At 44.0% G+C, this 14,275-nt stretch overlaps 1 long non-coding RNA gene across 1 annotated transcript; it reads left to right on the top strand.

The window, feature by feature from the left end:
• The first annotated feature begins 2,961 nt into the window (after positions 1-2,961).
• LOC135514520 (uncharacterized) lies at positions 2,962-13,779 on the top strand. The gene is made up of 3 exons (XR_010451683.1): positions 2,962-3,375; positions 3,531-3,723; positions 13,578-13,779. It is a non-coding gene; the product is annotated as an uncharacterized LOC135514520 (long non-coding RNA).
• The last annotated feature ends 496 nt before the right edge of the window (positions 13,780-14,275 follow it).

The following is a 14,275-nucleotide window of genomic DNA, read 5'->3' as shown; positions in this document are numbered from 1 at the left end:
GTACTGGCCTGTCTCCTGGTAGCGCCTCCATGCTCTGGACACTACGCTGACAGACACAGCAAACCTTCTTGCCACAGCTCGCATTGATGTGCCATCCTGGATGAGCTGCACTACCTGATCCACTTGTGTGGGTTGTAGACGCCGTCTCATGCTACCACTAGCATTCAAAAGTGACCAAAACATCAGCCAGGAAGCATAGGAACTGAGAAGTGGTCTGTGTTTACCACCTGCAGAACCACTCCTTTATTGGAGGTGTCTTGCAAATTGCCTATAATTTCCACCTGTTGTCTATTCAATTTGCACAACAGCATGTGCAATTTATTGTCAATCAGTGTTGCTTCCTAAGTGGACAGTTTGATTTCACAGAAGTGTGATTGACTTGGAGTTACATTGTGTTGTTTAAGTGTTCCCTTTATTTTTTTGAGCAGTGTATGTTTTGTATGCTATGAATTAATTATTTATTTATTCATTTTATTTATTTATTATTTCACCTTTATTTAACCAGGTAGGCTAGTTGAGAACAAGTTCTCATTTGCAACTGCGACCTGGCCAAGATAATGGTAGCAATTCGACACATACAACAACACAGAGTTACACTTGGAATAAACAAAACATACAGACAATAATACAGTAGAACAAAAGAAAACAAAAAGTCTATATACAGTGAGTGCAAATGAGGTAAGTTAAGGAAATAAATAGGCCATGGTGGCGAAGTAATTACAATATAGCAATTAAACACTGGAATGGTAGATCGGCAGAAGATGAATGTGCAGGTAGAGATACTGGGGTGCAAAGGAGCAAAATAAATAAATACCAGTATGGGGATGAGGTAGATAGATGGGCTGTTTACAGATAGGCTAAGTACAGGTGCAGGGATCTGTAAACTGCTCTGACAGCTGGTGCTTAAAGCTAGTGAGGGAGATGTTAGTCTCCAGCTTCAGGGATTTTTGCATGATGCTTGGCTTAGTTCAATACTCAATTCCAGATAAACAACAGTGCACTGCATCTTACTTTGCACATTGTAATTGTAGTCTATGACCAGAATCTTTGCTGGTGTAGAAAGGGTCCGTTCAGAATAAGAGATTTGGTAAATGTAAACTAATTTACCACACTACGTAATGGATGAGTTGTTTCAGTGCAGACACTATACTATATTTGATGTTATTTTTTCCAAGTGTACTGTGTATGTAGCCATCAAATCAACCTGTATTTTGTCTTGGGTTATGAAGAACATACTGTATTACCTTACAATGTATCACTTTGTAATTGTGTGTCTGTATTTATTTCTTCCAGTTATACACAGACATCTTTGTAGTTGCAATGAGCTCTATTATTACTTAGCCACAATGAATTGATTTTTAATAAAAATGTACTAAACATTATGTTGGTTGTAATTACATGAACAGATCTAGTGAACATTGGATAAGCAACACTGAGCTGCATTGGTTTGGGTGTGATGGATAGATGTCGCCACTACAAGCCCTACATTAAAGTTGCCTGAAGCTGAATGGAAAGTGCTATGCCCTGACCCGTTATTCAGAAAAGATTGTTGTGTCTAATTTACATAAAGTTAAGTTACCGGCTTGGACCAACAACAAACACATTCTACACATTTATAAACTACCTTTCATTGCAACCATGGTGTTATTTTTTACTGAAGTGCAAACAGTATATCAAATAATGTGACAATGATCCACATTGTTGGGTTCTAGCTTGAAATATACTTGTTAATGTTACCATACGAGAACTTATTGATTACTTTACATGTATAATGTATATGTTGGGGTCAATGGAGGGTGGATAAGAACTAGGTGTATGGAAAGGGGGAGTGCAGAAAGTATACATTCTGTCAAAACATGGTATTGTTAACTCTCATGTATCCTATGGAGAGAGTCAAAGGGCAACAGTCTGGTTTCAGTTACTGATAAGATAGGACAGTCAGAGATTAGGGAGGCGCAGTGGCGACCCGTCATTCAGGGCAGATGGGGCTCTGAGCCCTACACTTTTAGCAGGGCTCTCCTGTTTTTCATGTTATTTTGGCATTAATACGTATCACATATCAGTTTGCAAACAATGTAAAAATATATATAATTGAGTTATAAAGCCGCATACAAACATGGTCTCTTTTTTGTTTTCTGGAGTAAGGCAGCTCCAAAAAGCAGGTGTTCCAGCCTGGTTCAATGCTTTCAGTGGTGGTGTGGCAAGCCAGCAGAAAATACGGAGCGTTGCACCGTGATTGGCTCAGTGTTCTGTCACTCATGGAGACTCTATGTGACCGCCAAGTCTAAGGGCAGAGCTAGAAAATTCAAGCCCCATGGGTGCTGCCATAGAGTTACATTAGAAGTGCCTATCCAAGAAGGCTCACGGTCATTGGCCACAGATAAAATGATGTCAAATCACATTATATCTACAGTAGCATTGATTGGACTGTTGGTAGTTGGAAATCGCAAATTCCACAATGAGTGGTTTTGGAAGGAATCAGTGGCTAACTGCAAGCATTGCAAAGCTATCATTAGCCTGCTATTCAGTGGAGTGGCTGCGTGGTCCCAAGTCTGAGATTAAGGGTATCTTTTCCTAATTTAAAATTATAAACATTCAACATTGGCCATGCTGTCAATGAAGCATGATATGTGCCGCGCTCAGAACAAATGTTAACTCGGGAACTGCAAAATCTGACTTTAGTGAGTTCATGACAATTGGGAACTTGGGAAAAACGAGCTACGACTGGGAAAATACTTTTTGAACTTTCATCCAACTCGGAATTGTAAATTCGGAACTCGGACCTCTTTCTAGAGCTACGACCTGAAGATCACTGACGGTGGTCTTTTTTCTTTGAGTTCCCAGTTGTCTTGACAGCACTATAAATCCAGAGAATGCCAGTGTCACGGTTCATGAATCCACTGCCTCCTTCTCTCTCTCTCTCTCTCTCTCTCTCTCTCTCTCTCTCTCGTGTTTGTGTGGGCGTGGTTCCCAATCTCGGCCTAATTGTCTGCGCCAGCTGGAACCACTTATCTTCCCTTTATATGTTCTGTAACCAGTGCTTCTTGTTGTCAGATCGTTGTTTCTTCCCTGAGATTGTGTCGTGTGTCCGTGCTCTTCTCTTGTGTGGATTATCTGCTGTGCTCCTTCCTACTCATCCGGACACACTCCCCTGGTTTTCTCAGCACGTTATCATTGGAAGATGCGCCCGAGTCCCTGGGTCGGATTCCGTCTGAGTACAGTCTGTCTGCCCTGTTGCTGCTGTGAACTATATTCATTAAACCATCGTTGCTTGCATCTTGCATCCGCCTCTGTGTTGTTACAGCCAGACTTTAATGACAAAATTTGCCCACGAAAGACCGCCGTGCCACCTTCCTGTGAGCACAGCACAACAAGGTGAGTCCAAAAATGTATTGTATGCTGCTACATAAATTATATAAATGCCAGGGAGATATGTAAACTGTAGCTAAGAAAGTAATACTAAGTGTATGTTGTGTAGTTAGCTGTTAGTAGCCCATGTGCCTCACCCTAATAAATTGGTCTATTTTCAGGACGCTGACCAAAGGGACGATCCCGGGGATCAGGAGAGGACTGGTCGCCTCCGCTGATGCACGGAAATCTGACAAACCGGCCGAGGTATAGGAGCCCAACGAACCAGCTGAGACGGGTCCGGTGTACGCTGTCAGATCCCTACTGGACTCCCGACGTCGTAGGGGCCGGCACCAGTATCTGGTGGACTTGGAGGTATATGGCCCAGCGGAACGGTGTTTGGTTTCGGTGGAGTACATTCTGGACCCCAACATCATCCGTGATTTCCACATTTGCCGCCTGGACTGACCCGCTCCTCGTCCTTGGGGTCATCCTGTGGCTGGAGCTGCACGTCAGAGGGGGGGGGGGGTGTATTGTCGCATCTTCTCCTGCTCCTCCCTTTTGGCGTACGACATTGCCAGAATACTAACCACCGGTCCTGGGATACATCATTATGCACACCTGGCACTCATCCTTACGTGTTAATCATTACCTGTTAATCATTATGATTCACACCTGGACGCACTCATTGCGATGGCCATCCACCTGGATAACCTTCTCTGGGAGTGTCGGCATTCTCAGTGCTTCTCTCCCTCCTTCGGCAAGTACTCGGGATCAGAGCCTGAAGCCATGGAGGTAGGGGTCACACGCCTTTCCAAGGCAGAACGACGCAGACGGATACAGCTGGGGCTATTGTCTGTATTGTGGGCAAGGAGGGCACCAGATCCAGCGGTGTCCGGTACTTCAGAATCTGGGATCCACCAGAGCAGAGGGACAGTCACGTGAAGTTCCATCCCTTGGGCCAGGACTGAGTATTCCAGATTCACATTTTCTTGCTAGACTCTTTGGCTGACGGTCCCTCATGTACTGTGTCTACAGCTTTAGTGGATTCCGGCGCTGTGAGAAACTTTATGGATCAGACCCTTGCCTCCTCCCTCAACATCACCATCTATCCACTCTCCACTCCTTTTCCGGTACAAGGACTCGACTGTCGGCCATTAGGATCTGGGAGAGAGGAGAGGAAGAGCTAGATTCTTATGAGCGGTTCATGGCTCTGTTTAAATGCATTTTCAATCATCCCGCAGAGGGCAGAGATGGAGGTAAGCGTCTGCTTCAGCTACAGCAAGGGAATCAGACTGCTGCTGAGTATGCTCTCACCTTCCGGCCAGGAGCAGCCTCGTGACCTCGAGCGCCAGAGAGGGAGTATACTTGACATTTCATAGTCTGCTTATAAGCCCCCTTTATTTATCCTATGGTTCTGACTTGGTGTTCAGCGAGGACACTGTAAGAACGGCTCATGTTCTGAATTCTATCGCTGAACATTTCAAAAGTGCTGAACAAATAGTTATATTGACTACATCCGTCCTAGCTCGCTCATGAATGTCTTAAATGGAATTACGTATTGCCTCTTATGCGCTTGTCGTCCCCTTATGCCATAGTTTGTACATCTCAATAGTCAGTAGCAACCACATTTGTTTAAGCAAGTCAGCCCTATCAGCATATTTTTAAAAGGCAGTAAATGAGGAACTGTTTCGCTGCCAGACAAGGCTCCGCCAGATGTAGCAGTGATAAGGTGTTAGGACTGCTGTCGGGACAGCTTTATGTAGGCCCTAACAGTTTGTGGGCACCGTTTGTCACCGTTATAGTGCAATTAATGTATTGTATTATGTTGTGTTGTGTAGTGGCTTTGCTGGCATGCATCCCAAAATTATAATTTTTTTGCCCCACCAAGATTTACTTGCTAAAATCGCCACTGGGGAGGAGCGGGGAATTCGGGAATTGTTCAGCACCTAACAGTTGGCTTTGTCGACAGGATTCACAACGATTTATAGTCAAACTGGAGAATCTGAATCAGTGGAACAGGAGCCGGCACATAAAAACATGGTTGGCAAAGTTCTTACACTACTCATTCTGACATCTTGGGGAGACTAGAGTCGTAAGGTGAATACAAATGAAAGGATAGGGGGGTTTAGCCACCTGAAAGTTAGACTAGGCTCCTGCAGGCACTACGTGCCTAGGAAGGTTTAGTCCCTTAACAGGTTAAACTGTAGCACTGCTTGCCTACAGTGGTTCCTCCTTTAAAAGTTGTGAGCTTACACCAGCGTCACCGCTTCATTGCTCCAGACCCACCACAAGGGGGAGTTAGAACACTCATTATGCGTTTGGGTCCCAAGGTTTTTTTTTATGACTAATCATATCGAGTGGTTCCATTGACGAATTTTGACGCTAGCCCCTTGTCATTCTTCAACAAGGATGGCTGACAAAACATTACGGTGGTATGCTCTTAGTTCATCACAATTGTGGTGTCTCCTAACCAGCCTTGGGCCCCCAGTAACTTCAACAAGTATTTCTCAACGGCTGGCCATGCCTTCCGCTTGGCTACCCCAACCTCGGCCAACAGCTCCGCCCCCCCCGCAGCTACTCGCCCAAGCCTCTCCAGGTTCTCCAAATCCAGATAGCATATGTTCTGAAAGAGCTGCAAAACCTGGACCCGTACAAATCAGCTGGGCTTGACAATCTGGACCCTCTATTTCTGAAACTATCCGCCGCCATTGTCGCAGCCCCTATTACCAGCCTGTTCAACCTCTCTTTCATATCGTCTGAGATCCCCAAGGATTGGAAAGCTGCCGCAGTCATCCCCCTCTTCAAAGGGGGAGACACCCTGGACCCAAACTGTTACAGACCTATATCCATCCTGCCCTGCCTATCTAAGGTCTTTGAAAGCCAAGTCAACAAACAGGTCACTGACCATCTCGAATCCCACCGTACCTTCTCCGCTGTGCAATCTGGTTTCCGAGCCGGTCACGGGTGCACCTCAGCCACGCTCAAGGTACTAAACGATATCATAACCACCATCGATAAAAGACAGTACTGTGCAGCCGTCTTCATCGACCTTGCCAAGGCTTTTGACTCTGTCAATCACCATATTCTTATCGGCAGACTCAGTAGCCTTGGTTTTTCTGATGACTCTTTTCTCTGTATATATCAATGATGTTGCTCTTGCTGCGGGCAATTCCCTGATCCACCTCTACGCAGACGACACCATTCTGTATACTTCCGGCCCATCCTTGGACACTGCTATCTAACCTCCAAACGAGCTTCAATGCCATACAACACTCCTTCCGCGGCCTCCAACTGCTCTTAAACGCTAGTAAAACCAAATGCATGCTTTTCAACCGTTCGCTGCCTGCACCCACACGCCTGACTAGCATCACCACCCTGGATGGTTCCGACCTTGAATATGTGGACATCTATAAGTACCTAGGTGTCTGGCTAGACTGTAAACTCTCCTTCCAGATTCATATCAAACATCTCCAATCGAAAATCAAATCTAGAGTCGGCTTTCTATTCCGCAACAAAGCCTCCTTCACTCACGCCGCCAAACTTACCCTAGTAAAACTGACTATCCTACCGATCCTCGACTTCTGCGATGTCATCTTCAAAATAGCTTCCAACACTACTCAGCAAACTGGATGTAGTTTATCACAGTGCCATCCGTTTTGTCACTAAAGCACCTTATACCACCCACCACTGCGACCTGTATGCTCTAGTCGGCTGGCCCTCGCTACATATTCGTCGCCAGACCCACTGGCTCCAGGTCATCTACAAGTCCATGCTAGGTAAAGCTCCGCCTTATCTCAGTTCACTGGTCACGATCACCTCATTTGGCCGCCTTTCGTTCCAGTTCTCTGCTGCCTGTGACTGGAACGAATTGCAAAAATCGCTGAAGTTGGAGACTTTTATCTCGCTCACCAACTTCAAACATCTGCTATCTGAGCAGCTAACCGATCGCTGCAGCTGTACATATTCTATCGGTAAATAGCCCACCCATTTTTACCTCCCTCATCCCCATACTGTTTTTATTTATTTACTTTTCTGCTCTTTTGCACACCAACATATCTACCTGTACATGACCATCTGATCATTTATCACTCCAGTGTTAATCTGCAATATTGTAATTATTCGCCTACCTCCTCATGCCTTTTGCGCACACTGTATATAGACTCCCCTTTTTTTCTACTGTGTTATTGACTTGTTAATTGTTTACTCCATGTGTAACTCTGTGTTGTCTGTTCACACTGCTATGCTTTATCTTGGCCAGGTCGCAGTTGCAAATGAGAACTTGTTCTCAACTAGCCTACCTGGTTAAATAAAAAATAAAAAAAGGTCACCCTAAGAGCGGGTGAGGTGGCGATTACCGGACTGGCTTCCTCTCTCACATTAAAACATCTCTGCAGACGAGAGACAGATGGATAGAGAGAGAGCATGATTAAGCTTTGTTTTTTTTATTCTAACACGGTCCGTCATCATAATCATCAGGAGGTGAAATGCAAAACTGACCTTGGATCATTTACTCTGGGACTACTACATCTCTGGCTGTATTTCAATGCAAAGCATCTCTTTAATAATACTTCCTGTTGACCAAGTGACCTCTCACCTCTGATCATGCTGTGCCCTCTGTGTCAGCCAGTTCAGATGCGGGAGTAGATCACCAAAACAGCTGATATAACCTAGAGGATTTAGGGAGAAGGGGAGAGGGATGAAGTGGAGAAGAGAGACTGTTATTTTGTGAGTGTGTTCTCACCTGGTGTCCACACTAAGTGGCTACAGAGCACTTTATGCTGAAAATCAGACACATGGGACAAACAATAGAAGATAATGTCAATAGAAGATACTGTATGTGACGCAGACAGCTATCTGAGTGTACCTGAAACACTTAAATATAGAGGGCTATGTGTCGCACCCCTTGGATATTGCAAGGCTAACCTCCAGGGAATTAATGACTTGGCAGCAACAGATAGCATAGGATAGTGCAGTGAAAATGGCTGTGTTGATGTGGTGTAAATCTGAAAATTAGCAGCTGACATCTTAAGTTTTTTTTAGTTAATAACCCTTTTGGGATAGGTGGCAGCATTTTCACTTTTGGATGAATAGCGTGCCCAGAGTGAACTTCCTCCTACGCTGTCCCAGATTCTAATATATGCATATTATTATTAGTATTGGATAGAAACACTGAAGTTTCTAAAACTTTTTTAATGATGTCTGTGAGTATAACAGGACTCATATGGCAGGCGAAAACCTGAGAAAAATCCAACCAGGAAGTGGGACAACTGAGGTTTGTATAGTTTTTGAAAGCTTGGCCTACCGAGTACACATTGAGATATGGATGAGATTACACTTCCTCGGGCTTCCACTAGATGAGACCTGTTTGAGTCAGTGGTCTGGAATAGTGCCTCGGTCTCATGACGCGCGCTCCCGACAGAGTTACCTCTAGTTCCAGTGCCTTTCTGAAGACAAAGGAATTCTCCAGTTGGAACCTTATTTTTTTATTTAACCTTTATTTAACCAGGAAGGGCTCATTGAGATTAAAATATCTTTTTCAAGAGCGCCCTGGCCAAGATAGGCAGCACAAAGTCATTACAAAAAAATTACAGACAGAAAACATGAAAAACTACAAGTAATCTAGTAAAAACTATTGAATCTAGTAACAGCCATAAAATGTATGTTTTATGTTAAAAACATCCCAACGATTGATTCCATACATCGTTTGACATGTTCCTAAAGGACTGTAACGGAACCTTTCGAGTTTTTGTCTGGATGAAATGCTCGCGCCTCATGAAGATGGATTACTGGGCTGAACACGCTAACAACACGTGGCTATTTGGACATACATTATGGAACTTTATGGAACAAATCAGTCATTTATTGTCGAACTGGGATTCCTGGGAGTGCCTTCTGATGAAGATCATCAAAGTTAAGTGAATATTTATGGTGTTGTTTCTAACTTTGTTGATTCCAAAATGGTGGCTATTCCTCTGGCTGTTTTGTGTTCTGAGCGCCGTTCTCAGATTATGCTTTTTCCGTAAAGTTTAAAAAAATCTGACATAGCGGTTGCATTAAGGAGAAGTCTATTTTAATTATGTGAATAACACTTGTATCTTTTATCAATGTTTATTATGAGTATTTCTGCAAAATCACTGGATGTTTTGGAATCAAAACATTACTGCAGGTAATGCGCCAATGTAAACTGAGATTTTTGGATATAAACATTATCGAACAAAACATACATGTATTGTGTAACATGAAGTCCTATGAAGATCATCTGATGAAGATCATCAAAGGTTAGTGATTCATTTTATCTATATTTCTGCTTTTTGTGACTCCTACCTTTGGCTTGAAAATGGCTGTGTTTTTTTCCGACTTAGCGTTGATCTAATATAATGTTGTGCAAACATTTGTTGTGCTTTAGCTGTAAAGCATTTTTTAAATCGGAAAAGATGAGTAGATCAACAAGATCTTTATCTTTCATTTGCTGTATTGGACTTGTTAATGTGTGAAAGTTACATATTTCAGAAAATTATTTTGGAAATTTCGTACGCTGCCTTTTCAGCGGAATATTGTCGAGGTGCTCCACTAGCCGAACCCCTGCGCTGTGAGACAGGTTCCATGTACAACAAGACAGGCAGATATGGAGCAAAATAACACAGAACAGAACACAGTGAACATTTTGAAATGTCTATTTATAAAGTTAGTGAAGGAAATGTAAGTCTCCAGCTTCAGCGATAATTGCAATTGATTCCAGTCACTGGTAGCAGAGAACTGGAAAGAAACGTGGACAAATGAGGTGTTGGCTTTGGGGATGACCAGTGAGATGTACCTGCTGGAGCGCGTGCTATGGGTGGGTGTTGTTATCGAGACCAGTGAGCTGAGATAAGGCCGAGCTTTACCTAGCTTAGATTTATAGATCGCCTGGAGCCAGTGGGTCTGGCGATGAATATGTAGCGAGTGCCAGCCGACTAGAGCATACCGGTCGCAGTGGTGAGTGGTATAAGGGGCTTTGGTAGAAAAACAGATGGCACTGTGATAGACTGCATCCAGTTTGCTGAGTAGAGTATTGGAAGCTATTTAATAGATGACGTCGCCAAAATCGAGGATCGGTAGAATAGTCAGTTTTACTAGGGTAAGTTTGGCAGCATTAGTGAAGGAGGCTTTGTTGCGAAATAGAAAACCGATTCTAGATTTGATTTGGGGATTGGAAACATTTGATATGAGTCTGGAAGGAGTGTTTACAGTCTAACCAGACCCCTAGGTATTTGTAGTTGTCCACGTATTCAAGGTCAGAACCGTCCAGAGTGCAATGCTAGTCGGGCAGGCGGGTGCGTGCAGCAAACGTTTGAAAAGCATACATTTGTTTTTACTAGCGTTTAAGAGCAGTTGGAGGCCATAGAAGGAGTGATGTATGGCATTGAAGCTCATTTGGAGGTTAGTTAAAACTTCTTATGGCTGCAATTCCGTTAACGGGATCGATATGACATTAGCCAGTAAAAGTGCAGGGCGCCAAATTCAAAACTGCAGAAATCTCACAATTAAAATTCCTCAAACATACATGTATGTCATACTGTTTTAAAGGTAATCTTGTTGTTAATTCCACCACAGTGTCCAATTTCAAATAGGCTTTACAGCGAAAGCACCACAAACGATTATGTTAGGTAACCACCAACTCACAGAAAAACCCAGCCATTTTTCCAGCCAAAGAGAGGAGTCACAAAAAGCACAAATGGAGATAAAATTAATAATTAACCTTTGATGATCTTCATCAGAATGCACTCCCAGGAATCCTAGTTCCACGATAAATTCTTGATTTGTTAGATAATGTCCATTATTTATGTCCAAGTAGCTACTTTTGTTAGGGCTTAGGTATACAAATCCAAACACTCGTGCAGGTCCAGCATAACATCAAGCAAAAAGTTATATTACAGGTCTTAGAGACATTTCAAAGTAAGTATAGAAACAATCTTTAGGATGTTTTTATCATACATCTTCAATAACGTTCCAACCGGAGAATTCCTTTGTCTGTAGAGAAGCAATGGAACGCAGGTTGCTATCATGTGAATTGCGCATGACCAGCACTTGGCTCTCTGCTAGACACCTGGCTCATTCAACTCCCATTCAGCCCCACAACACAGTAGAAGCCTCATTCAAGTTGACATCTAGGGGAAGCACTAGGAAGTGAAACTTCATCCATATCCCACTGTGTATTCAATAGGGGTTGGGTTGAAAATCGACCAACCTCAGATTTCCCACTTCCTGTTTGGATTTCTTCTCAGGTTTTTGCCTGCCATATGAGTTCTGTTATACTCACAGATATCATTCAAACAGTTTTAGAAACTTCAGAGTGTTTTCTATCCAATACTACTAATAATATACATATATTAGCAACTGGGACTGAGGAAGGGGCCCATTTACTCTGGGCACCTCTGGGCACCTTTCCTCCAAGCTACTCAATACTGCCCCTGCAGCCATAAGAAAGGTTGCAAGTTCTTACTTTCATCAGCAGCTAGCCATCAGAAGCTAATTAGCTACAAGCTATTTAGCCATTGTTAGCCACTGTTAGTGTCCTTTCCCCTCTGTTCAGGCCCCAGACATTTTTTTACCTGGATAATACCTGCCAGCCTCAGACTGTTTTTCTCCACTACAATGCTAGATTCCTGCCATAAACCCTGGACCATTTCTCCAGATCATCACAGCTCGCTAGCTGCCACTGAGTGACCCAGCCCCGAAGCTAGCCCTGAGCCAGGTGCATCTCCCGGCTAGCAAACAAAATTACCACAAACTACGATACCTCTTTCGCCAACTGGCCAGGTCTCTTCGTCGACACGGCGCTCCGCTGTACCACCACGACTGGTCCGCAGACGTAATTCCTCCGCTGTGCCCTCAACCGGCTTTTGCCGATGTTGGAGCACACGTTTCTCCTTACCCCGGCCTGATAACTTTAAACGCCGTGTCTCCCGCGTGCTACCGTAGCAACGACTACCCCGCGGCTTCCCTGTTCCATCTATTGCTGTACACTGGACCCTATTATCACTTGGCTACATAGCTGATGCCTGCTGGACTGTTCATTCATCACGGTACTCCACTTTGTTTACCTTTGTTTATCTGTCGGCCCTAGCCCCGAACTCAGGCCCTGTGTGTAGTTAACCGACCCTCTCTGCCCATTCATCTGCATTTTACCTGTTGTTGTTGCCTTAGCTGATTAGCTGTTGTTGTCTTACCCATTATTGTCTCAGCTAGCTCTCCCAATCAACACCTGTGATTGCTTTATGCCTCGCTTCATGTCTTTCTCAAAAGTCAATATGCCTTGTATACTGTTGGTTAGGATAGTTATCATTGTTTTAGTTTACTGCGGAGACCCTAGTCCCACTCAACATGCCTCAGATACCTCCTTTGTCCCACCTCCCACACATGCGGTGACCTCACCCAGTATAACCAGCGTGTCCAGAGATGCAACCTCTCTTATCATCACTCAGTGCCTTGGCTTACCTCCACTGTACCCGCACCACACCATAACCCTGTCTGCACATTATGCCCTGAATCTATTCTACCACGTCCAGAAATCTGCTCCTTTTATTCTCTGTCCCTAACGCACTGGACGACCCGTTTTGCTAGCCTTTAGCCGTACCCTCATCCTACTCCTCCTTTGTTCCTCGGGTGATGTGGAAGCTAAACCAGGCCCTGCACGTCCCCAGGCACTCTCATTTGTTGACTTCTGTAATCGAAAAAGCCTTGGTTTCATGCATGTCAACATCAGAGGCCTCCTCCCTAAGTTTATTTTACTCACTGCTTTGGCACACTCCGCCAACCCTGATGTCCTTGCTGTGTCTAAATCCTGGCTTTGGAAGGCCACCAAAAATGTTGAGATTTCCATACCCGACTACAACATTTTCCATCAAGATAGAACTGCCAAAGGGGGAGGAGTTGCAATCTACTGCAGAAATAGCTTGCAAAGTTCTGTCATAGTCGAAAGCCTTGGTCAGGTCGATAAAGTTGGCTGCACTGAACAATATTTTATTGATGGCGGTTATGTCCGGGGGTGTCATCGGATGGGGCCACAATGTCTCCTGACTCCTCCTGTCTCAGCCTCCAGTATTTATGCTGCAGTAGTTTATGTGTCGGGGGGCTAGGGTCAGTTTGTTATATCTGTACTTCTCCTGTCCTATCCGGTGTCCTGTGTGAATTTAAGTATGCTCTCTCTAATTCTCTCTTTCTCTCTTTCTTTCTCTCTCTCGGAGGACCTGAGCCCTAGGACCATGCCTCAGGACTACCTGACATAATGACTCCTTGCTGTCCCCAGTCCACCTGGCCGTGCTGCTGCTCCAGTTTCAACTGTTCTGCCTGTGATTATTATTATTTGACCATGCTGGTCATTTATGAACATTTGAACATCTTGGCCATGTTCTGTTATAATCTCCACCCGGCACAGCCAGAAGAGGACTGGCCACCCCACATAGCCTGGTTCCTCTCTAGGTTTCTTCTTAGGTTTTGGCCTTTCTAGGGAGTTTTTCCTAGCCACCGTGCTTCTACACCTGCATTGCTTGCTGTATGGGGTTTTAGGCTGGGTTTCTGTACAGCACTTTGAGATATCAGCTGATGTACGAAGGGCTATATAAATAAATTTGATTTGATTTGAATGAAAAATAAATTGGAATATATACAAAAAAGACAAAAAATACAAAAAGTAAACAAGATGTGAGCAAACCACTGCACTACTACGATGTCTTGGACACGATAGCCGAGCTAGGTGTGAAAACCCCCACTCCTATCACAGACCAGATTTACCCTAATGAACAAGGGGTAACTTGCTACTCAATGTAATAATGTAATGCCTTTTCAAATAAGTTACCTTACACGTTTTGTTGGCTGACAATTTGTTAGCTACGCTGTCCTTATGAACCACATAGCATATCATTACAGCAGTATGTACCAGTAT

Source organism: Oncorhynchus masou, chromosome 26 (genome assembly GCF_036934945.1).
Source record: "Oncorhynchus masou masou isolate Uvic2021 chromosome 26, UVic_Omas_1.1, whole genome shotgun sequence".
NCBI classification, from domain to species: Eukaryota; Metazoa; Chordata; class Actinopteri; order Salmoniformes; family Salmonidae; genus Oncorhynchus; species Oncorhynchus masou.
The sequence above is the reverse complement of the archived record's forward strand: the minus strand, read 5'-3'. Positions and strand labels throughout refer to the sequence as shown.